General features: G+C 47.8%; 1 pseudogene; it reads right to left on the bottom strand.

Moving 5' to 3' along the window:
• Window positions 1-17,736: 17,736 nt before the first annotated feature.
• On the bottom strand, window positions 17,737-23,172 carry LOC123112437 (protein PIN-LIKES 3-like; annotated as a pseudogene).
• Window positions 23,173-25,913: the final 2,741 nt, after the last annotated feature.

Raw genomic sequence — 25,913 nt, 5'->3', positions numbered from 1 at the left:
ATTGCAACGATGACGAAGACTACGTCCATCAGCCCTCAACAATTTTTATGCCTCATACTTTCTATGTGTGAAGTTATCACTATCCATAAGATCAATATGAACTCTTTTGTTCTTTCTACTTTCTCAAGATCATAGCAACAAAGCAAAGCCCTTGACTCAACACTAATCTTTATTATAAATAGCACACTGACTCGATTACATAAAGAGATCACAATGCAAAACTCAAAACTACTTGATATCAAAACTTCGAACTAATAGATCAAGATACTACTAAAAGGATCGAACTAAATAAAGCGGTAAAGATAGGAGTGTGATGGTGATACGATACCGGGGCACCTCCCCCAAGCTTGGCAGTTGCCAAGGGGAGTGCCCATACCCTTGTGATTATATCCTCGGAGGTGACGGTGGTGGTGATGATGACAGTGGATAATCGCACATGGAGCGTAAAAGTTCCTCCAACTTGCGGATAATGCACTTAAGCCCAGCAATATGATCCTTCAACAGAATATTCTCCTGTGTGAGATACTTGTTCTGTATGCGAGCTAACTCAATCATCTTGAAAGCTTCAATCTCTATTGGAGTAAAGAGGTTAGGTAAAGGTTGAGGGATATCTTCTTCTTTCGCCGTTGGAGTTTGAACCTCCATGGCCTCTTTGATCCCTTCATCCTTGTTGATCTCTTCTGGTTCTTCTCTTTTCAGCTCTATCTTCATAAGCCAAGCATCCTTATCTTCATTGTTGGAGGAGGGTGAAGTCATGGTGCTCTAAATATGCAACAGAAACAACTCGAAATGAAAACAGAGGATATTTGCGTGATACGATGGTCAAAACCTTCGGGAGTACATATAATGAATTTTTACCGACCAAAATACGTAACATACAAGAAAACGGAGTCCGGGAGGCACACGAGGTGCCCAAGAGACAGGGGGGCGCGCCCTATAGGGGGGCGCCCTCCACTCTCGTGGGGGCCTCGTGTCCCTTTCGGACTACTTCTTTTCTTCCTAAAATTCTTAAATAATCCAAAACTGACGAAAATTCCCATTAAAGTTGTTTTGGAGTCGGTTTACTTCCCGTACCACATACCTATGTCTTTTCGGAGTCTGGAACATTCTGGAAAGTGTCCCTTATATATTCCTCAGGGGTTATGGTTTCAATAATATTAGTTCCAACATTGATAGGTGTCACACCCTGATTATCATGGCACAACACTTAAGACGATAAATCATGATAAAGTGTGGTTTGACCAAAACTTTTGCATTATTTGAGTTTTTATTTGAGTTGGTTTTCTCTCCATGTTTCAAGTGCTCTTAAAAGTCAACATAGCTTCACCTTCTATACTTCCTTTCCTTGATCCAAAACTTCTGCCCAATGATCATACCATGTGTATAGTACAATATAGAATTTTCTTACAAAAATAATTTGGCCAAAAAGTATTTTCTAAATTCAGTTTTCCAAAACCCTTGAATTGAGGTTTGCACTGCAAGTACTTGATTTGGGGTATGAAAAATCTTTCAAAGAGTATGTTTGATTCCTAGGTATAGGACTCCTCGAAACCACAAAAGTATAATTTTAAAAGTCATCTTGCTATTTTATTTAAAGACTGTTTCTTTAGGCTAGAAATGGTCTTTAATAGGTTAAAATTATTTTAATGTTTTAAACATATTTGTGAAAATTTAGGTAAACTCAGTGGACATATATTGTCCATATATAAGAGTTTCAACACATGGTCATGTTCAAACTATTGGTCAAACCCCTCAAAAACCCTTTCAGGATATTTCAAGCTTTTGAAATATTTACAAAGGAAATATTCTCTAAAAATTCCAAGAAAATTTTAGCATGTCACATATGACATGTTGGATGATCTTGCCAATCCTCATGTATTGGAGAACAAGATAACATCATCAAATCTCCTCAAAACCATTTCTGTCCATTTTGAAGTTTGAGCAACTCTACATTGCTAAACATGTCCAAATGTTCTCAAACTTGGTGCACATGCTCCAATGGTCTACTTATGTATCTAGACCAAATGTCACAAGTTGGAGAAAATGATATCTTGATCAAAGTGCCTCAAAACCCTCTCTGTCCAGAATCAAATTTGAACAACTTTACATTGTCAACTTTCTTATTTTGCTCTCAACCTTTGTGGGAATGCTCTAAACCCTAAATGATGACACTAAACCAAGTGGTTCATCAAGGGGAAGTGATTTGCTCAACTTACACAAGTTCATTTCTGCAAATTTCTATGGTTTACAAAAGTTGCATTGGCAACTTTGCCCAAATAAGCTCCAAATTGGTGGAAGGCCCTACTTATATGTGTCATTTCACCCTGTGGAGTCTCATTGCAGTTGGAAATCATCTGCTGGCCCAAACCATTATCAAACACCTTCTGCCACTTTTCAAAAATCACCATTTTGACCACTAACACTATTCTCCTTGAGCTCAACTTTTTACCACAGCCCCTCAGAGTCCCCTTGCACCTCCAGTAACTCTTCCCTGGCCTCAACTCAATGATTGAAGGGTGAAACATCCCCATTTACCCTTCTGGACAGCAGCATTCTTCTCCTTTCTCACCTCCCTCCTCACTCCAGTGGCCACCCAGGGCATCCAATGCCCCTCCCTCATTCTTTACTCCTCCCTAGAGCTACCAGACATGCTTGGCCGTGCCCACTTTGCCAAAAAATGGCATGCCGGCCATTTGCATGCTCTGGAGCGCGCTACAGTGCACTCCCGCACTGTAGCCGCCCCCTACCAAGCACCTCCAGCCACCTTGGCTCTCCACCTCACGCAAGCCGATGCTCCTCGATGTCCGCAGCATGCCATGCCTCTGTCCCCCTCCTCCCTCACCCCAGCTCGCACGCGCGCCGGCTGCCCGAGCGCACCAGTGAGCGCGCTCACACGCGTGGTGCCCTGGCCCCCCTGCTTTCCCTCTCTTCTCTCCCCTCGCCCTAGACCAACCCCACGAGCACCCCAGACACGCCCACGCGCGCCCCCGTGGCCTCCAGCAACGGCTAAAAGCTTGCCAGCGCACGAGACACGGTGCACCTTGCCCCCCTTCTATTTAAGCCCCCCCGAGCTCTCCTCTCCTCACCACTCGCCCTCTGCACCACCATATCATCCCCCTGCACCCCCAGTTCCTCTCCAAAACTACCCGAGCTCGAGATCGAGCTCGAGCTCCGCCGCCTCGGGTCGCCGTCGATCCCACGATACAGGCCACCCCCGACCCTCTTTATTGCTTGTATGGAACGCCCATAGCTCACTAATCGATTCCCCCTCTTTCCCGCTCGTTTTGCAGTCAGAAACGGCCGGAGCCATCGACGCCCGACGCTCCTCCGCCGTGAAACTCGTCGCCGGCGAACCACTACTCCCATCCGGCCAACTCCGGCACCACCCGAACGGCGACACGACGAGGAGTCCAACGGTGCCATCATCTCACGCCGCCGTGCCCGGAAACGTCGCCGGTGAGCTTGCCGGCCCTCTGTCGCAGGGTTAGGGATGACAGGCGGGCCCTGCCTGTCAGCCTCTCCCCTCCATCTCCCCCTCTCTCTCGCTGACGCCTGGGCCCCGCCCATCAGGTTTAAACCTGGCGCGCGCGAGTGCACCAGTGCGCTGGGCCGCCTCTCTGGCTGGGCCTGCTGCGCGGCGGCTGTTCAGGCCCAGCAGGCACAATGCTCCTTTTCCTTTTTCTTTTCTATCAAACTTGAAAAAATTCCACAGGATTAAATATTCATCTAAATGCAATAATTCCAACTCCCATACTTTTATAAAAATCCCACCTATTTAATGGTATAACTTTCATTCATGACCAACCAACTTTTATGTACTGTTCATATTCAAATTCTAATTTGAATATATTTAAACCCCTCCGAAAATCCATTCCTTCTATTCCGCTACTCCAAATCCAAAACTAGGAATTTTCCCCTTCTTAGTTTTCACCTTAGTATTTAACAAAAATGAGTTGACATTTTTCTGAGCACTTTGGTTTTTCTGTTTATTATTGCCTTATTTTTCTCGTTATTATTTTACGATGATAGATTGCGTTGCTGATGAAGGAGTTGGACCAGAAGACTTTGAAGACCCAGAAGACTTTGTTGAGCCAGGCAAGCAGCCCTTTGACCATGTCTATGAAACACTTTTTATGCATGTCATATAGCACTTTTATTGCTTGCATCGGAGACATGATACCGTGGTGACCACATGGGGTGGTTTGCCACCGTTACTTCCTCGTTGATACTTGCATGGTGTATGACCCTACCTTCCTATGAGGGTTATGCCGGTGGGAGTAGATAGGATGCCAAAGTAGATGCTCCGCAAAAAGGGACGGGTATATGCATGGTGAAAGAGACAAAGTATTTTCAAAAGACTTTTTGAAAACCCCGTCGGGTGCCACTTATGCCCGAGGGAGATGATGAGATGGGTAACCACTTGATGACGAAGTGGTGTACCAAGGCAAGTGTGTGTGTGTTATTTTCGAAAACGGATTAGATTTAAGATTTGTCGACTGTCCCAACCTTACATGCGCAACCACTCTACCCTTGTATGGGAAAGGGCATTATTGATTACCTAGGCCGATACTAGCTTGGATCCCGCATTACTAGTGACGGGGGAGAGTTGGTGCTCTCTCTCGGGACGGGGTTGTGCCAGGTAGGGCGGCCATGACTGTTTTTATAGGGCACCGGATACACCGTTGCGTCCCCTCTCGGATGTTACGATCTCGAGTGAGTCTCGTATGATGTACATCGTGAGGATACGGAACAAGGAGTGGACTCCTTGTTAGTGTCGTCTAGGGAAAGATAGTGATCGGGTGCTTACCCCGGGTACTTGAGGTACCGCGGGTCGTGGATGACACGGAAGTTCCCCGGATCTTGTGGGTAAAGTGTGCAACCTCTGCAGAGTGTAAAACTATTCAAATAGCCGTGTCCACGGTAAAGGACAGTTGGGTGGTGCTGCTTAAACTACGTCCAGAGTTCTACAAACCGTATGTGTGTGTTGATAAAACTACTTGGGTCAAGTCAAGGGACTTGACATGATTGAGTTGGGTTGATGCCCACTCTATTTATGTTGATATCTGCAACCTGTCCGCATGGTTACTTGAATTCTCCTGATGCATGTGTTACAAGTTGTTGAACATGTCATTGCACTCAAAACTAGCTTTCTGCAAAAATTTACCTATATCATGCATTGTTACATCTTGGACCAAAACATGGGTTGCTTGCGAGTACATTCAAAGTACTCACTGGCTTGCCACTGGTTATTTAATTGGCCAGGCATGGAAGAACAGGAGTTCGAAGAAGAGTTCTTTGGAGATGAACATGCGAACTAGGACGTTTCCCAGTCAGAATGCCTGTAGGGTTAAGGCAGATGGCATGGGTTCTACTTACCGACGAAGATTTCCGCTGCTTAAGTTTATTTGGTATTCAGCCCTTGTGGCTTTATCTATGTAAGACTTGACCATAGTGGTCATAATTTGTGTAAGACGGTATGTATGGATGTAAGACTCTTGTTATTCAGCTTCTGTGTGTTCAGTGAGCATTAATCTCTGGGATCACTGTACACGTGCAGTCAGTGATCACGACTTATGAGTCGGGGTCCCCACAGAGCTGGTATCAGAGCCATCCCGACTGTAGGAAGCCTTAGTTAGCATGGACGTTAGTTAGCTTGAGACCATATAAACTTCTCTTCTTTTCTAAAGCTTACCCAATCCAAAATATATTTCCCTTATTGACCTCTCCCATTCAACCTTTGTAGATGGTCGTCGCCCCCTTGAGACTCCTTACGACAGGATTTCCATCACTCCTAAGAGATTGCCTCCAACAATGCCACTATCCCTTGCTGCCCATATACACCTTGCACGAACTAGAAAATGATGTGTTAGAGAAGGAGTTCTACGCCAAGGTTTTTGTGCCTGCCAAGACCTCACCTCAGGGGTGGTTCTTCGTTGGACCACCTATGACAACAAGAGACCTAGCCATTTAGCAAGTGGCATATGAAGCTCTCCTCCGTCTTTGAGACCTCCTTCCAGAAATGAAAGAAGAACATGCCACCCGCTACCTGCCTGGCAAGAGCGGATTTGGAGCTCCGACTCAAGTGATGATTTCCCAGAAGACGAGGATCCAACCCTCAAGTACCAGATCCGTTTCGTCAACGCAGGAGACTACCTTCTACGCCACCTTACCGAAGCATTTCTCAAGGCTCGCCAAGATCTCCCTCCACTTCTACACCTCCACTGCCTCGAGAAGAAGAAGGTGGTCGAGCAAGAACAGTAAATCACTGCCCTAGAAGCCCACATTTTTAATCGGGAGCAGCAAATCAAGGGACTTCAGAAAGCTCGCAACCAAACCCCACGCAAAAGGCATAGGAATGGATTTCCATATCCACCTCATAGAGGATCATCGTCAGGCCCCCGACGACAATACCCAAGACTGAATAGCAACCCTTTTGCTTCCGTCACATGTCACGGTGTGGTGAACTCGGGCATATTAATAGGATGTGTCCCAACAAGCAGCCGACTGTCGCATGTCCATTGGCACCCAGGAGAACCTAGAAGCTGAAGACCGGACACCTTTCCCTCAAAGTGATGAAGCAAGCACGACTACTGAATCCGAGGACCCCTAGGGTAGGATGAGTCGTGTACCCCCTATGCGCAGTCGAGTCCATATGATGGTTCAAATGAAACCATGTTGAGTGTTGATTGTTCTTATCTTTTTGTGTTTTGATATAAGTTGCACTTTTGCCTTAGGCATCATGTATGCGACTATATCACCTATCTTATCTTAATGAAATTGTGTGTGGCCTTTTTGGCACCTGTTTGTTTGCACCTGCACTATAGACCCACCTTTAAGCATTCCCCCCATCTATGATGCTTTTCCCTCTCATCCCTCTCTCCTCAACTGAAGACCGGCAAGACAAGGTACACCAAGGATTCTACTTCGGCGACCAACTAGCACTGGAGATTTTTGCTGCAGCCTCCTCGGCCAAGAGCAGCCCAGTAGAGTTATGTTTACCTCTCAAGATTAGAAACCCATCCCTAGACCCTTTGAGACTTCACAACTCGAATCCCTAACCAAGTTCTTAACCCACAAAACTGCAAGAGAACCAGCTAAGCTTCCGTAACCTTGCACTGGTTCATTATGGAACTAGTGGACATAGTGAATGAGCACATTATCATCCAAAGATAGCACCAGAACTGACAATGCCATAGGGTAGACCTATTCGAGGATATCGAAATAGGACAAATGACTTGATGAGTTTATATCAGAGACCTTGAGGAATTATCCGAGACTTCTTGGTGGATTATTAGGTTTTCATGTTAGTTAATGAACTTGGTAGGATCATGTTAATAGAGTAGCATAACATTCATTACCTATGGAGTACATTGGATATTGTAGGATAATTATGATCGCACGATGAAATTCTTGAAGGTATAAGGATTTGACTTAGCCAGGAGATATTAATAGAAGATAGCTCACCATGATATTTGGATTAAATAAGTGATCCTAATGGAGTCTAGATGATGAATAAGTCTACATGGTTCAGACTAAATTGGATTTTTACTGATGATCTCAATTATGATACCATGTTTCTCGGTGGATAATAAACTAGGAGATTGGATTAATTGTTGGAGTTGATTTAGGGATCTATATAAGCTTGAGGTTGGAAGTTACTTGACCCCGAAGACGGGAATTGGTGGATTGACTATAGTAGAGATAGCTCTTTCAGGTATTTGGGGATTATAGGACATTAGAAGATCGTGTGGAACACCATAGACATTGGATTGTAGTGATTAATGGAAGTTAATGGGCTGTTGGAGTTGATTCATAGGAAGGAAATAGGATCTTGGAGTGGCTTACGACGTGTTTCCTTAGGATAGCCATGCATATGAGTTGGGTATGGTTGAAATGTATGATTTTGTTAGACCCCCTCTCGGGAGCCATGAGCATATGAATAACATGAGTGATGATTGGAGTTGACCTATACGAGATGATTCTTTTGGTAATATGATGTGAAGACTAGGTAGAACTATTGGCATCTCAGAAACTGTGCTTAAGGATGAGACGATAAGCATTCACACGCACACTAGAACCTTTGAAACTTGTAAGCCCCACCAAACCACAACATGGTCGGATCATGACCACGGGCTTTGGCTCTAGGACGAGAAGACCTTTGCCAATGCTCAATCGAGACCACCACCAATACCCCAGCCTACTTTGCGTACCCCATGGACTTCATGGAATACTTGGACAAGTTAGTTGTCATCTTTATTTGGCGACATACTTGTCTACCCAAAAACGGAAGAAGAGTCGTCCAGCTGATTAAAAGACATTTTAAAACCGCCATGTCTAGAAGGAAGAACTACACCAACCACCATCGTCAAGAAGTAAACATCCGCCTCGAAGACCAGGTGTATCTGCAAGCCACTTCTCTCAAAGGAACCAAGCATTTCCATGTCAAAGGGAAGCTTACGCCAAGATTTAACAACCCCCTCCGAGGTCACTGCAAGACGAAGGATAGACAGTTACTAGCTAGAGTTACCACCTGAGGTACCCACTGTGCGTAATGTTCCCACATGACACAACTCCGGGAGTGTTTTCGACTTCCTAGCTAGCCCGAGCACTAATAAGGACATCGATCATCGAGCCATCGACCCCCAGCCCAACCGGACCTACGTGAGAAACCCCTTAGCAACCTGGATCAAGCCGAACGTCATACACGGAGCCGCACCATCAAGTACCTCAAGGTTCAATGGAGCACCACTCAGAAACAAAAGCAGTATGAGGACGTGGAGACTACCCCGAATCCAAGTTTCCATACTCCTTTCCGCACCTAGTTAGGGAATCTCTGGGACGAGATTCTTGTAAGGGGGGTAGGTCTGTCACACCCTGATTTTCATGGCACAACACTTAAGATGATAAATCATGATAAAGTGTGGTTTGACAAAAACTTTTGCATTATTTGAGTTGGTTTTCTCTCTGTGTTTTCAAGTGCTCTTAAAAGTCAACATAGCTTCACCTTCTATACTTCCTTTCTTGATCCAAAACTTCTGCCCAATGATCATACCATGTGTATAGTACAATATAGAATTTTCTTACAAAAATAATTTGGCCAAAAAGTATTTTCTAAATTTAGTTTTCCAAAAACCCCTGAATTGAGGTTTGCACTGCAAGTACTTGATTTGGGGTATGAAAAATCTTTCAAAGAGTATGTTTGATTCCTATTAGGTATAGGACTCCCAAAAACCACAAAAGTATAATTTTAAAAGTCATCTTGCTATTTTATTTAAAGGCTTTTTCTTTAGGCCAGAAATGGTCTTTAATAGGTTAAAATTATTTTAATGTTTTAAAAATATTTGTGAAAATTTAGGGAAACTCAGTGGACATATATTGTCCATATATAAGAGTTTCAACACATGGTCATGTTCAAACTATTGGTCAAACCCCTCAAAAACCCTTTCTGGATATTTCAAGCTTTTGAAATATTTACAAAGGAAATATTCTCTACAAATTCCAATAAAATTCTAGCATGTCACATATGACATGTTGGATGATCTTGCCAATCCTCATGTCTTGGAGAAGAGTATAACATCATCAAATCTCCTCAAAACCATTTCTGTCCATTTTGAAGTTTGAGCAACTCTACACTGCCAAACATGTCCAAATGTTCTCAAACTTGGTGCACATGCTCCAATGTTCTAATTATGTATCTAGACCAAATGGCACAAGTTGGAGAAAATGATATCTTGATCAAAGTGCCTCAAAACCCTCTTTGTCCAAAATCAAATTTGAACAACTTTACATTGTCAACTTTCTTATTTTGCTCTCAACCTTTGTGGGAATGCTCTAAACCCTAAATGATGACACTAAACTAAGTGGTTCATCAAGGGGAAGTGATTTGCTCAACTAGATCTACACAAGTTCATTTCTGCAAATTTCTAGGGTTTACAAAAGTTGCATTGGCAACTTTGCCCAAATAAGATCCAAATTGGTGGAAGCCCCTAATTATATGTGTCATTTCACCCTGTGGAGTCTCATGTCAGTTGGAAATCATCTACTGGCCCAAACCATTATCAAACACCTTCTGCCACTTTTCAAAAATCACCATTTCGACCACTAACACTATTCTCCTTGAGCTCAACTTTTTACCACAGCCCCTCAGAGTCCCCTTGCACCTCCAGTAACTCTTCCCTGGCCTCAACTCAATGATTGAAGGGTGAAACATCCCCATTTACCCTTCTGGACAGCAACATTCTTCTCCTTTCTCACCTCCCTCCTCACTCCAGTGGCCACCCAGGGCATCCAATGCCCCTCCCTCATTCTTTACTCCTCCCTAGAGCTACCAGACATGCTTGGCTGTGCCCACTTTGCCAAAAAAATGGCATGCCGTCCATTTGCATGCTCTGGAGCGCGCTACAGTGCGCTCCCGCACTGTAGCCGCCCCCTACCAAGAACCTCCGGCCACCTCGGCTCTCCCCCTCACGCCAGCCGATGCTCCTCGACGTCCGCAGCATGCCACGCTTCTGTCCCCCTCCTCCCTCTCCCTCCTCTCGCCCCAGCTCGCATGCGCGCCGGCCGCCCGAGCGCACCAGTGAGCGCGCTCACACGCGCGGTGCCCTGGCCCCCCTGCTTTCCCTCTCTTCTCTCCGCTCGCCCTAGACCAACCCCACGAGCACCCCAGACACGCCCACGCGTGCTCCCGTGGCCTCCAGCAATGGCTAGAAGCTCGCCGGTGCACGAGCCACGGTGCACCTTGCCCCTCTTCTATTTAAGCCCCCCCGAGCTCTCCTCTCCTCACCACTCGCCCTCTGCACCACCATATCATCCCCCTGCACCCCCAGTTCCTCTCCAGAACCGCCCGAGCTCGAGATCGAGCTCAAGCTCCGCCGCCTCGGGTCGCCGTCGATCCCACAGTACAAGCCACCCCCGGTGTTGGGGATATGACTATTTGTGTAAGCCGCCCAGGAGGGGCCGGGTTACGCAAAGAGTACTCATCAGAGGAAGCCCAAGAACAAGCATGAAGATGGCGGTTCAATAAGGAGCTTAAGGCCCACGGGCGGCTTAAGCCCATTGTAGTAAACCACCATGATGGCATGACTTGTAACGTAAGGTAGATTTAACTGGTCACCGAGCCGGACTCTGTTTATAAGCCGATCGGGACTCTGTAAGCCGGTGGGCGTCGACCCGTGTATATAAGGGGACGACCTGCTGGCGACTTAGGGCAAGATAGCGTGTCTCACTCACTGGTTATCGAAACATCAATACCAACCCAACTAGACGTAGGCCTTACCTTCACCGTAAGGGGACGAACTAGTATAAACTCTCTCGTGTCCCTTGTCCCGATTTAACCCCTTCAAGCTTCCTAGTTGCGATGGCTCCACAACTAAGTCCTTTCACGAGGACATCTGGCGTGACTATTCCACGATAGTTGGCGCTCACCATGGGGCCAGCGCACGGTGGATTTGAGTTCTTGAAGGGCAGCTTCGAAGGGCTCAAGGGGTACGTAGTGGGCCGGATGACCAAGAGTCGTCGCGGAAAGATCTACATCGACGACGAAGGCTGGGGTCCCGACGCCGGCTCAATTTAGTACGGATACCGGGTCCCCTTCGGCGGAATCCATGTTTTCATCGGCCGGATCGGTGAGCCGGGCCCTGAGCTAGACAACTACACCGACCTCGTCGAGACGGCTCAGCGTGCGAGAAAGACCCGGACTCAGCCGGTCATGAGGCGTGCCTTCGTGGGCTGCATCCACGGAGAGGAACTTTCTGGATCTGAAGATGGGGGTGAGACGGCCGTCCTTTCAGATGGTGACTCGTCCGCCGGCTCAAGAGATTCGTTATATCAGGTACAAGACGGCGCGCTCGGGGGCTGTTCCGATGGCATCAGTATTCCGGACTCCGATGAGCCGCCAAGATGGGCCGGAATCTTCATGGCTGGAACCCAGCCCGATTCAAATTCTACAGCAGCGGCAACGAGCATGTCCGGATCAGGAGCGGCCGGGGCAGGCGGCCCCGTGCGCCCGCCGGCTCAGGTGCTGATAGATCTCATGGACAAGCTTACGGCCCTGTTAACCGCTACGGTTATCCCTGCCGACAAGGATGAGCACGACGCAACAGTAGCTCACGTGCGTGAGGAGATAGCTCAGGCCAAGGAGGCCTTGGCAGCTGAGGATACTAGACTAGCTGCAGAACAGGCGGCTCTCGACGCCCGGGCATAGCGCTTGCAGTCAGAAGCTTACCAGCTCACGATGAGCTTAAACGCATCCAATGAGGTGATGAGGAGGAGACATCAGAAAACGCAGTCCCGTTTACCTCCGAATTACGACCCCCGGGTTCTCTTTGCTACACCCGGAGCCGGCCCTAGTCACCCGGATTTACGTAAGAAAAGAAAAGAGGATTTACACCCGGAGTCACCCTTTGAAATAAGTTTTGAATCTTTTCAGTTTGATATTCAGGACATCTATGGGGTCCGACGAAGCAACTTTCCTAGCCCAGATTTTCCTAACCGTGGGCAAGAAATTGTCATCTTTGATCCAGGATAAATCAAAGCGAAATTCATGAGGTTTCGGAGCTTCACGCCCTTCTTCCCCGGAAGAGAGTAGCAGGTGGTTATGGTTAAAAATCTCCCGGACTAATTTCCTCACAGAAACAAGTGGGAAAGCATCCTCCCAACATTCATACATAAGGATGCGGTCTAACGTTTCTAGTGTGGGGTGGGCCTGATTGTTGGTCCAAGTGTATTTGCCCTCACTAATGTGGATTTCCCTAAGTGCTAGGGTATTGATAATGGAATTGAACAGGCCAATAGCTTTGTTGTTCACCATCTTCTTATTCTTCTCTCCAGGGTGCCTCAGGATGTTAAAATCTCCCCCCACTATGTAGGGTATACTCATGCCACTACAGGAGGTAGCCAACTCAATTAAGAATTCATCTTTGAATTCATCATGTACCGATCCATATACTACTAGCAATCCCCACTGCATTTTTTTCTTTTTGTCATAGAGCACCATTTGCAGCACATATTTGCCTTTAGAACAAGAAACTACTGACCAATTGAATATGATTGTATGGCGAAATGATAACTGTCCTACCTCTAGTACCGAGTACACCCAACCGTAGATAGACTCCACCAACCAGCATTAAAGAAGGCCAGATAGACATACAACAGGCTCTCGTTCGCATAGGCAATACCTGGATGATTAGCCAATTAGAAGGCGATGCCCATAACAAGCATCTGGTGGTTGTTCAAGTTGTGCGAATGTTCTTCAGCAGCCCAAGCACTCGCCAGGTTTGTTCGAACAACAGGGAAGCGTCAAGCTCAAAGGGTAGCTGGATGGCTCAGCTCGAAATACACGTCGAATAAACAATCGATGGTGCTGACCACCCACCAAAACAATGTATATTTTCCCAACTACAACCAGGAAGCCAGTCGAACCATTTGAAGATGTTTTCTCAAAATTATCTGCAAAACACGATGTCAATGACAATGCTCATGGTGTGTTCTCTTGCACTCACCCCTTTTTCAGGGTATGACGGTGTCCCGGTTAAGGGGTCTCTCACCACGTCGACTCCCGGTTTGGTGGCTAGGCTGAGGACCCCTTGTCAGCTTCGTCCTGGGCCATTTTGGGAGGCCCATGACGTATCAGAAAAAGATTCCGGAAGGCTTGGAGTACAAGACAAGATGTTGTGTTCATGGAGGATTCTGACTCCTAATACCTAACCGACTATGATCCATCTAAACCTAGGGTCCCCAATATGCTATATAAATAGGGGTCTAGGCTCGTAGATGGACAAGGTTACAATCTCTCAGCGCTTTGTACTTTACACACACCCAACACAATAAAACACAAGTAGCACATAGAGTATTATCTCCACGGGAGAGCCTGAAGCTGGGTAAAACTGTGTGTCCCTGTTACCATCGTACGAAGACATCTAGCTTAGGATACCCTACTGAGGGATCTGCTAGATTTAGCTCCGACAGTGGTGATCCATGCATGTCCTACTAGATGATTGTCATGGTTCGATGGGAGTCAAGATCAATGCTTAGATCAGCTCCAACGTGATTTCCCACCGGGGCAGATGTTCATCTTCGGCGGTGTCACCCTTGTTGCCAACTCGACTTTGCCGAGGTTCCTTTGCTCCAGAGCCGGATCGTAAAATTTGACAACATGGAGTACACTACGGATCTTCGCGGAGAGCTGATCTTCTCGGGCTTGGTCTCAATCCAAGATCAGGAGAAAACTATTGGATAAGTGAGCAACTGATCTTTACTACGATCAGGCGGGGGGCGAGGCTGAGCACAGAGGTTATGAACCGGGGGAGACGTGAAGGGAGGTGCACCAGAGGTGGAAGGCATGTCAAGGGAAGCATCCTCAGAACGAGGACGACGAGTATAGTGGAGAGGAAACGGTGATAGAGGGCGACGGACTGGAGATGATGGTGGAGAGGTAGAGGAGGAGGATGTGGAAGATGGGGCCGGTGGTGAAGGAGAAGGAAGGAGAGGTGCAGGAGGATGAGGTGAAACATGAGGCACATAGTAGGGTGTATCGGAAAGAAGAAGAAAAGAAATATCGTCCACAGAGAAGCTCGAGGAAGAAGGACGTGGGTAGTAAGAGCGAGACTCGTCAAAGGTCACATCACGCGAGATGCGCAAGCGGCGACCAACAGGGTCCCAACAGCAATAGCCCTTGTGCTCATCACTGTAGCCAAGGAAAACGCACTCAACCGACTGAGCAGTCAGTTTGGTGCGTTCTCGCGGGGCAAGAAGGACATAGCACACACATCCAAACATACGAAGAGCTGAGTAGTCAGGAGATCGACCAGTGAGACACTCCATAGGAATACCACCCTACAGAGCAGTCGATGGCTGAATGTTGATGAGATAGGTGGATGCAGAAACAGCCTCAGCCCAAAAGTGGGGTGGAAGAGAAGCGACAATTATCAGCGCATGAGCCGTCTCAAGCAGACGATGATGCTTACGTTCGGCAACGCCATTCTGAGCATGAGCACCAGGACATGAGAAAATGGGCAAGAGTAACCTGTTTCGTGAGAAAACCACGCAACAGCTGGGAGATATACTCTCCAGCGGAGTCAGCACGAAAGGTACGAATGGGCGTGAAAAACTGGGTGTGAACCATGGCAGCAAATCGTTTGTATATAGAGAGAACCTCGCTACGAGATTTCATGAAGTAGAGCCAAGTGTAGCGAGAGAAATCATCAATAAACAAAACATAGTAGCGATGACCACCTTTCAAATCAAAGGGAGCAGGACCCCAGACATCAGAATGAACTAAGTCAAAAGGATGCTGAGATACAGACTCGCTAGTAGGATAAGGTAACTGGGTCTGTTTGCCAAGTCTACAACCATTACAATGTACAGAAACATCTCCAGATACAGACCCTAAGAGGCCCTGACGAACTAAAGAAGACAAACGAGAGCCACATATGTGACCAAGGCGATGATGCCACTGTTGGAAGGACGCAGACGAAGAGGCAGCAAGAGCATGGGAGCTGGCAGAAGTGGTGGCAGCGGAAGGAACACAAAGCCAGTCAACCTCCCAAAGGCCCTCTGACTCACGGCGTCGGGGGCCAGCACCAACCAAAGTCTTGGTGTGACGATCCTGAATGGAGCAAGAGTCGGTATCAAGAATGACACGACAACCAGAATCAGTAAGTTGGGCAGCGTAAAAAGATTCATGGTAAGGTGAGGAACATGTGAAACACTAGGAACAGAAAAAGATGGAGTGGAAAGAAGACCACGACTAGTAACAGGAAGAGGTGTGCCATCGGCAGTAAGAACATTAATAGGCGAATCAAGAGGTCGAAGAGAAGAAAACACAGAAGAATCAGAAGACATATGAAAGGAGGCTCCAGAATCCAGAACCCACGAAGATGTACCTGACTGTGCCTGCGGTGGTGGAGAAGTGGATGCAGTCACAACAGCAGCAGAACCGGTTGACGAAAAGTCTGAGGAAGCCAAGAGACGCTTGAGCCTCACAATGTCCTGGTCAGTGAGTGACGGAGTCGAGGAAGATCCAGGAGTCCCACTGGAAGAGGAGCGCCTCTGGTATCGCTTCTTCTCACGGCAATCAGACTCTGGATGACCTGGCCGAGAGCAGTAGCCACAGAAGGTGTCATGGCGCGACTGACCCCTCCCAGTATAAGCAGGGCGACCCACCCCCTGAAGGTGTGGGTAGGAGCGGTGGAGCGGTGAGGCGAGCAGACAACACAGGAGCCTGAGCAGCCAACACAGACGGGACCACCAGCAAACCAGCAGAGCGAAGGCGGGTCTCCTCAGCACGAAGCTCAGCAAGCACCTCTGAGATAGGAACACGACCACGAGCAAGCAAGTGAGCACGTCTGGGCTCAAACTCAGAGCGGAGACAAGATAAGAATTCATGGACCCGCGGAAACTCCAGATCAAACCGAGTAGTCTGACAGCAACGACAGGTGCCACAAACAACTGTCCGAAGAGAGTCAAGCTGATGCCAGATGGCAGAGCACTGTGAATAGAACTCATCAACAGAGGAATCACCTTGCTGGAGTGCGTGCTCCTAACGCACCATAGATAGGTAGCGAGCATCACCAGAGGGCTGATAGTGCTGACAAAGATAAGACCTAATCGCTGCAACTGTGCCAAGTCCCATGAACTCCGAAGCAAACTGAGGGAGGACACCCGCAGTGATAACAACAACAGCACAAGCATCGTCATTGCACCACTGAGTGTAAGCAGATAGATCATCGCGGTACACCGAAAGAGCATCGGAATAAGCAGATACCTGCTGATCATAAGCATCAACTGCAGCATCATCAAGGGCCTGGGCTGCATCCCGGTGAGCCTGAGAAGCCTCAGCAGCAAGTACCGGCGGCACCAGTGGGATTGGGGCCACGGGCGCAACAGGGCATGGCGGGCAGGGGACCTCGCCAGAAAGAACACCCCACAGAAGAAGACCACGCATATGGATGCGCATGAACCCCACAAATTCAGCGTAGTTGGTGCCATCGAAGATCACTGAGCACCGAGGAACAGCAACATGGCCCGAAGAAGACATGAGGAATCTCTGTTTTTCTCCTCTGTTTTTTTTCTCTTTTTTTTGGTCAACTCTCCCCGATCTGGATGGGGGCTGAGAGGTTCACACTAGCCCGATGCAGCCCCGAGTGGGGAATCGGGAGGAAGGGGGGAGCCTAGGAGGAGGGCCAGCCTTGGGCTGCACCGGCGCCAGCGGAAGGAGCGGCGGCGGCCAGCCGGAGGCGGAGGCATCGGTGGCCGGCGCAGCAGACGTGGGCGTGACCGAGGCGCAGCCGGGCGGAGATGGCGCGGCCTAGCCGCGGCTGGGGCGCAGCCGGGGGCAGGCAGGGCGCGGACTGGGCGCGGGCAGAGCAGCTACAGGAGCAGGGGCAGACTTCTGCCGGGCGCGGAGAAGGTGGCCGGCGACGGGGGAGGAGGTGGCCGGCGACGAGAAAGCTAGGCACGGAGCTCCATGTTGGATAAATGAGCAACTGATCTTTACTGAAGGCCAAAGGCCATCACATATACATGTGTGACAAAGTGCAGGCAACCCCTTATACAATGGGGATATATACCAGACATAGACTACACACATCTAACACAAACATAAGCCGCTTTCCCAGGCCCGATGTCACATCAGGTCTAGGGCGAGCGTGATAACTTTTTTACCGGGATCAATGCCAGATCCAATCCCGAGGCCACGCTCCTCGGGCGAGATGTCAAATCAAGCTGAGGAGGAGGGTGAGAAATGAATTCCATTTCATTCCATCTCTCAAACCAAACACCAATATATAATCATTTCACTCTTTGGACTTGCTTCTACAGAACAAAAGGATGAAATCGACCCATTCTGCAATGGAACCGTGATATTTCGTTCCACTTCGTTCTTAAACCAAACATACCCCTAATGTCTACATAGTACAGAACATGCTTCTCCTTGAACCAGGCGATCTCTGCCCCATCTGCCCACTCTCTCAAAGCCGTTGGTCGCCTCGCCAACTCGAGCCCGCCGGCGATGCCTGGCAGCCACCGTTCACCATAAGCCTCGACACATGGATGGAATAGATATAGCTCTTGGCTCGCCTCGCCGGCCTTCCATTGTACTCCGTCGTACGTACGCGGCGCGGGAGAGACTCGGTCACGAGAGCGTCCACATGAAAAACGCGGACCACATGGTGACGGCCACGGACGCGAGCGCGTACACCCACACGAAGATCACCGAGCACTCGCTCTCCCCCACGCCGAACAGCTGTGTGATCGTCCCTGCAGATGATGACGATGACAACCCCACGCGCCAATCATCAGTCAAGCAATCGGGGAAAACGAGAACTGCATGCTATGCTAGCAACAGATGTCCCACCGATGTTCATGGCGGGCGGGACGGCGTACTGCAGCAGGAGGACGAACTGGTACAGCGGGTCCGGCCGGATGACGCGTAGCGGACCGCGGCCTTCACCAGCGCGGTGCCCACCAGAGGCAGCAGCACAAACCTGACAACCACGACGCCGGCGATCACTGACGGCGGGACGCTCGCCCTTCCGCGTATCCCTGGAGGAATTAGTGCTCCGTGTTTCAGGCTAAAGTTCAAGTGTTGGTAATTTCCTTTTTTGTCGTTATTAATTTTCAGTAAGCATATCATTCATCGGTACTACCGAGGACGGCAGGGTGAAGGTTACCTGTGATGAGGTTCCCTCCCATGATCAACGTGACGGATGGAACGGCTGCTCCGCTGCGAAGAAAAACAAGTAAACATGGTTAGATATGTGGGATGAAACAACATAAATCATCTGCATGACCAACAACGTCAATGGTTACAAGTGACAGCAGCTTGAAGTATTTTTACAAGATAAAAGAAAGAAGTCCGATGTGTTACCCTATTAGTTCACCGGACTCGCGAAGGACACGAAGAGGGGCATCGTCGCCGATCAGAGCATTTCTAATCAGAGGTGTTCCTCCAACTATAATAAAGCCAATAATCTACCAAAGGATACAAATCAGCCATGCTTATTTTCCACTCCCTCTGTTTCTAAATATAAGTCTCTCTACATCCGTATGTAGTTCATATTGAAATCTCTAAAAAGACTTATATTTAGGAACGGAGAGAATAATAGTCTATTGCAGCGCAATGTTGCCCCATATAGAAGTAAAATTGGTAGTTTCCGAAACTGCATACCACTCCAATAGTTGAAGGAGCGAATAGCTTCTTCAAATCAACTGCTCCAGAAACTGACGATACAAATCCTTTTGCTCTCTCCAACAATGGGACCTATATGCAAACACAAATCCAAATCGTTTAGTGCTGAAAGTTGGCAAGACTGTTACGGTTTTATTCATTATTGCTGTAGTAGGCGCCTAGATTAGCCTAGCCGGATCATGGGTTTACTTAGTGGAGTTCATTTTTGTCAAAATAGGGGGATAATTATTGGAGTGCTGTGTCAGAGTATGGTGATTTGGAGGTGAAGGAGGTAGGCTATAGTGGGGTACTAAAACTTGTGCAGAGAAAAAAAAAGTTCCAGCAGCGATGAAAACCTTTGTTTTGGTTTTATTTGATATCAACGGGAGAGCGCATTCGTCAACACGACCACTCGAAATTGAATGATTATCTTCTGAATCCGCACATCCGGTTCCTCCTGAAACCAAGACTTTTGTTTGAATTATTGGCGAGCTGCCATGTCCTTCAGTGACATTTGAATTTGCACGAATGATGTTATACACGCCCATCCACAGAAAGACGGCACCAATCTGCAGAAAATCAATCATAACCGAAAGTGACATGGTGTTCTGTTTTCCTTGACAAACGAGCACGATCAGGGTTGCCTGATGTGGACAAATGTACAGAAAAAACAGAGTGTGTAATAGTCTTACAGCCAATGAGAGCGAGGAATACGCTAGTCCGTAAGTCTGACAAACATCAGGTGCGCCGAACGGGCTCCCCTTCTCTTTGCAGAGAGCTGGGATGATGATGAGGAAAATGTTGCCCAGATTGCCTGTACCCACCAACCAAGTCAAGCGAAGATTTTCGACGAACTATCAGCGCAGAAAAAAGAAACAAAACGAGGAGGAATTGTACACTTCTACTCAAGGTGGAGCTGCCCAAGTTCGATCAGTTCATCAAGGTAACTCCAAATGTCTATCTAACAAATAATTGAAATTTCTTAGCAGGTTGGTAGATGTGGTTTTCAGTCATTCACTCAGTACTATGGCTGCACCCCCTTCCCTGCTGGGAAGTACTCCCTCCGTCCGTAAATACTTGTCATCAAAATAAATAAAAAGGGATGTATCTAGAACTAAAATATGTCTAGATACATCCTCCTTTGTTCATTTTGATGACAAGTACTCCCTCCGTTTGAACTAAAACCACGACGAGTAAATCAGAACGGAGGGAGTACACCTTATCAGTGGTGCCAGCTGGAGCTGGAACATTATGAGAAGGGAAGACCCGTAGTCTGACTTACAGGCTAACTGTGTGGGTGGTTATTTTTCTCTGCAAAGGGGCTGTACCCCGGCCTCTGCATCTATCAATGCACACAGCCATGTGGGTGCTTCATCTTTATGATCTTTGGAATTAGTACTGGACCACTTGAGATTTTCGCTTGCGAGTGGTTACTGCCTTGGTGATGAACAACGTGCTCTATAATGATAACTGACAATCTGGTTGTTTCTTCTACCCGTGTTTGAAATTCAGTAGGTACTACTAGCATGTGAGATGCTTTCTTTTTACATCAACACTCGATTCTCTTCTTGTTATCTCTTATTTGTATTTTTGTTACTATCATATTCTGGTTGGCTTTGAATACTAGGATTTATAGAAAAAATTAAAACTGGACAAAGCAGGCGTGTGACGTCTGCTCTTAATCCTTATCATGGTGGTGCGGTATATTTCTGATATATATTACCATGATCTTTGAATCACGGTCTAACACTCCATCTTTGCTTCATGGAATGGTGAAAGGTGGGTAGGTGTGGTTATCAGTCACTCAATCAGTACTATGGCTACACCTTTTGCATGCTGGGAAGTACACCTTATCTGTACCAGCTGGAGATAAGGTTAGATTATGAGAAGGACTGAGAGGGACTAACTGCGTGTTGTGCTTTTGCTGCACTTCCAAGATCTTCTGAATCAGTACTGGCCCACTTGAGATTTTAGCTTTGCCAGATGCTTGCTGCCTTGGTAAGGTAAACAATGTGCTTGATAATCATAACTGAAAATCTGGTTGTTTCTTCTACAGGTGTTACAAATTCAGTAGCTGATAGCTTTTTATACATCAACACTATACCTTGTTGTTGTCTAATACTCCTTCACGGATTCTAATACTCCTTGTTGTTGTCTATACATGAGTATTTGTGTATTTTTACTAGCATGTTTGCACTGACTTCCGACACTAGGATTTACAAGAATAAGTGGATCAAAAATCTGATGCTCATTTTCCATATTTCAGTCATAAGATTTTGAGAAGATTTTTGCATGCTGAACTAGTCTGAACCAAAAGCATGGGGGAGCAGTGAGCTTTTCATTCAAGGTAAATGCAGTGCATCTGTCCAGGCCCAACCTACCGCAAAATAAATACGTGCAGTGCAGGCACTGCACCGCGAAATAAACGTGTGAAAGCACTGTACGAAGTTTGTCTAAAATAGAGAGCGAATTTACTATTTTTCTGACGGTTCAGATGAAAAGATAGAGGTACCAGCAGAACAGCAACCCAAAATGAGGCCTCTTAACATGAGGGGAGCCCCGGTGACTTTTATGACGATCCAACCGAAGATCAACCCCAAGATGAAAGTGAAGAACACATTCACCGGCATGAACCACCTGTATCATGGATCATAAATAGTCAAAAGAATTACTTCTCCTCATCTAGTAGCACAATCAAAAATATTTTCTAAAAAGAGTTACTCCCTCCGATCCATATTAATTGTCGCTGATTTAGTACAATATATGGATCGGAGGGAGTATCTATTTATTTATTTACGGAGGAAAAAGGAGAGTTCATTATGCATGATACTGACAATCAATGAAGATTGCCCAACAGGTTAAAATGAAGAAGCGTGTGACTCACAATTTGGCCAAGCTTTCCATGGTGATCGTTTTTCCCAGATAGGTTGCAATAAGAGCTGGATTGAATACATAAAACACTACCTGCAGAAACAAAATTGGTTCAGGAAAGAAGTGGACAGATTGGTAAAATAAACGGAATATGACAGGGACATGATATATAGAAAAACTAAATAAGTAAAAAAGTTTTGTGGATCGATTTGTTAGGTGACAGTCACTAGCAGCACTCACATAGTTTAGGTGTTTCCTGGCTTCTTTCCCCAGTATCCCAGCGGAGTCCGTTGCCAAGAATGATCCAACACCAGTAACCAGGAGCATGTTGAGAACGGGCATGCATGCCGTGATGAAGAGCTCCAGGAGCCCCATTTCTCTGGCACCAAGAAATGCCATTATAAGCACTCTGTTGAGGTTTTTCCTTTTTTTGCCATACCAAGCAGAAATGCGATAAATGGAGCGTGAACAAACAACATGGATATAGATAGAAAAGAAAAGAAAATATTCACCGGACCGGAGCGGAAGAGTTCATGAAAAAAGATATAACTAGGAATAAGAAGTTTATATACAATTCTAAGAAGAATAAATATTTTTCACATCATCAAATGGAAAGGAAATGCATCGAAACTCTGTGGTGAAGTTGGTGATGCTTGGATGGTGCCACTGCCCACTGCTACCAGAGTAGCCCCCAACCCCACGGTGTGGATCAACATCAACTACAGTGCGCGCATACATGCATACGAGCAGCCCATGCGGATGCGGTGCTCTTTTGCGCGTATCGGGGCTGAGATTCGAATGGATGAGGCGGCGTGGTGCGCGTGCGGTGCCGTGGACGTACCTTGTCGGCGGTGCCGCCGCCGCCGCCTCTGACGGGAAGAAGAGGAAGGGGGAACGACGACGAGCCGACGAGAGCGCGCGCGGCAGGGGTGATCTCTCTCCCTCTCTGCTTGGTCGTCGCGGGCGGGCGGGCGGGCTATGGTTCCGTGGGCGGCTTTTGCTTCTCTCGATCTTTTGACGATGGCTCGCGGCGGCGGCGTGGTGCCAAGCCGTATTCAATTTCGCGCTGCAGCTTTCGTCGCCGAGGGCTTGCGGCTTTGATTGGTCCCGTGGCCCGAGGCGTGGGGGCGTGCGTGCGCGCCGGCCGGTCTGGGACACGGGGGCCGGGCCAAACCAGTAGAGGCCGGACCGGACCGGTGCATGCATGGCATGCATGCCGTTTGTTTTTTCTCACTAAAAAGACGAACCACGTGCAAACGTAAAAACACACACGCGCGTACCCACTCGCCACACCACTGCTCCTAAAAGTCAAGCCATGCTCCCTCGCCGAAGGCTGTTGGATTGGCCGGCTTACCTTCAACGTTCCTCTCGGCCTCAACCGACGGCCATTGCAATCAGTCACCATCGGTCCGGCACAAAAAAATCGTGTGCTTGTATGGATGCGGCCGTGCCACAGTGCGCTATAAGCGGTCACGCGCCTCCCGGAGAGAGCCGGCTCCGGCGGCGGCCGGCCGGCGCGGCGTGGGTCGATCCCTGTCGGCGCGGCGATCTTCGAAACCGCGCGTCGGATGGGGGTAGAAATGACATATTTGACCTAAGGCCCAAATCAAATCACAAACTGACCTGCTTCCGAAATTTTTTCGCTCTGCTGACCCTTTCGTGTGGCGCCCGATAGCTGGGCGTCGCACCCTACTGTGCAGCGTCTTTTTCTTAGGCGTCGCACATCCTGCCAGCGTGGCAGCCCTGGTCCAGTTGCGGCCCCACACGCACCTGTGCAGCGCCTAAGGCTTAGGCGCCACACCTGTGATGTGCAGCGCCTAGCTCTTGGGTGCTGCACAGTCTGTGTTCCACTTGGGCTGGCCCCACCCTCTCTTCCCTTCCACCCCCACCCCACACACCCCACCCCACCCAAACCCTTAGACTTGCGGCCCTCCTCTCTTTCCCTCTCCCACCCTCTCAAATCCTTCTCAAATCTTGCAAATCCGGAGTATTTGACTGTGGATTTCGAAGCCAACCCCTCCCTTAAGGTAATCTCCTCTGATCCCCTCGTTTTCATCCATAGAAATTGTCACATTTTCTCAAATCTTGCTACTTTGGGAAAACCCTAGTTTTGACTTGGATTTGCAAATTTGTGTTGAATGATGTTATGTTTCTTTGCTAACTTGGGTTGGTTAGGCTTCCATAGTATGCTAGGGTTAGGGTTATGTGTGTTTGATGTTGGTGTTAGGGTTATGTGTGTTTGATGTTGGTGTTAGGGTTATGCTATGGTTATGGTTGTTATGTGGGGGTTAGGGTTATTAATTCATATATATGTTAGGGCATATGTGTGCAAATATTTTTCTTAAGTACTTACTTGATATATGTGTGTTTTTGATTACTGTAGGGATGGGGAGAACATTTGTTTATGTTCATCATGTGGATAAAGAGGCCTTTTTGAAAGGCAATGTTGAGACGGACCCGGATGAGCTTGACATGGTGTTTGAGAGTAGTCCTAGCTATGCGGAGCTTTTGGAACAAGTGAGAAAATATTTGAATTGGATGGACCCAAGTGACGTTGTTGAGTTCGAGGGAAGGCATAATGTTGGTTTTGGAATGCACATCCATTGGAAGACAATGCGTGTGAACTCCGAGCAACGTTGGGTTATTTGCCGAATCTCTAGACAAGGCTCTTGAGTTATTTGCCTCCAAGAAGGTTGAGTCTACTTTGAATTTAGACTTGAACCGGAACCCCTCCCCGTTGGTCGCTAGCACTCCCCCACCCATGAACCAAGATCAAATGAGTGAACCTCAATTCACGCAACAAGATTGGCCAACATTGAGCCCGACTCCAAACAACCAAAATGAAGGTTTTGAAGAGGAGAATGATGAGTACGAGAGGATGACAACGAAGTTGACCTCCATGACAACAATGTGGGTGATCTCGACCAATATCATGTGCAAGAGACAATGGACCAATCCATCCCTTTTTCCCGTGCATATGCATCGGACTCGGATGATGATGGTCCCGATGAAGAAGTTGATGAGGAGGGGTTCACGCCGAAGGAGGCCCAAGCATTCAAGAAGGTATTCGGGCGGGATCACAAGACACCATTGTTCAAGGATCTTAGTCTCGCGGATGAAGCCGTTGTGGATGGTGGCAAATACATATCTCTTGGAGCTAGGCCAAGTTCTCACCGTGATTTGGAAGACGGCAAGAACGGGATATATCCCGGTTGTGAGTTTCAATCCTTCTTGGAATTGAAGATGTGGCTCGACAACTACTCGGTTACACATTATCGTCCACATAAAGTGGCCAACTCGGACGTGAATGTGCGTTACACGGTCAAATGTGAAGTGCCAACATGTCCATGGATTGTGCGTGCAAGGCCATGGAAAGGAGGTCCCACTTGGCGCATAGTGAGTTGTCTACCAACTCACATGTGCCGGCACAAGAATGCGGATGGCAAGCTTGTGTACCAACAACACAGACAACTCACGTCCGAGTTCATTGCTTACATGCTGTCCAACCAAATATCCACACTTCCAATAATGAGCATTGTCGGAGTAATGGGCCACGGGTAGGCTAACCCGAGCCCTAGAACCTTTCAAGACATCGGGGCAGACTGCGCCCCTCAAGTACCTGTGGTGACTCCAAGATAAGACGAGTCCCGGAGGCGACTCCAAGACGAGCCGAGTCCCAGAGGCGACTCCCAGTTAAGCCGAGTCCCAGAGGTGACTCCCAGTTAAGCCGAGTCCCAGAGGCGACTCCAAGGAAGCCGACTATGGGGAGGCGGCCCGCGACTCCAACCACCCCGATAATTAAAGGCAGGCATGGCCACAGTGCGCCCTACCCACGGAGATCTCCACCCGGCACGGCACTGTTGCCATGCCAGCCCTG

Source organism: Triticum aestivum, chromosome 5B (assembly GCF_018294505.1).
Source record: "Triticum aestivum cultivar Chinese Spring chromosome 5B, IWGSC CS RefSeq v2.1, whole genome shotgun sequence".
NCBI classification, from domain to species: Eukaryota; Viridiplantae; Streptophyta; class Magnoliopsida; order Poales; family Poaceae; genus Triticum; species Triticum aestivum.
Note: the sequence above shows the minus strand (reverse complement) of the source record. Positions and strands in the feature narration are given on the sequence as shown.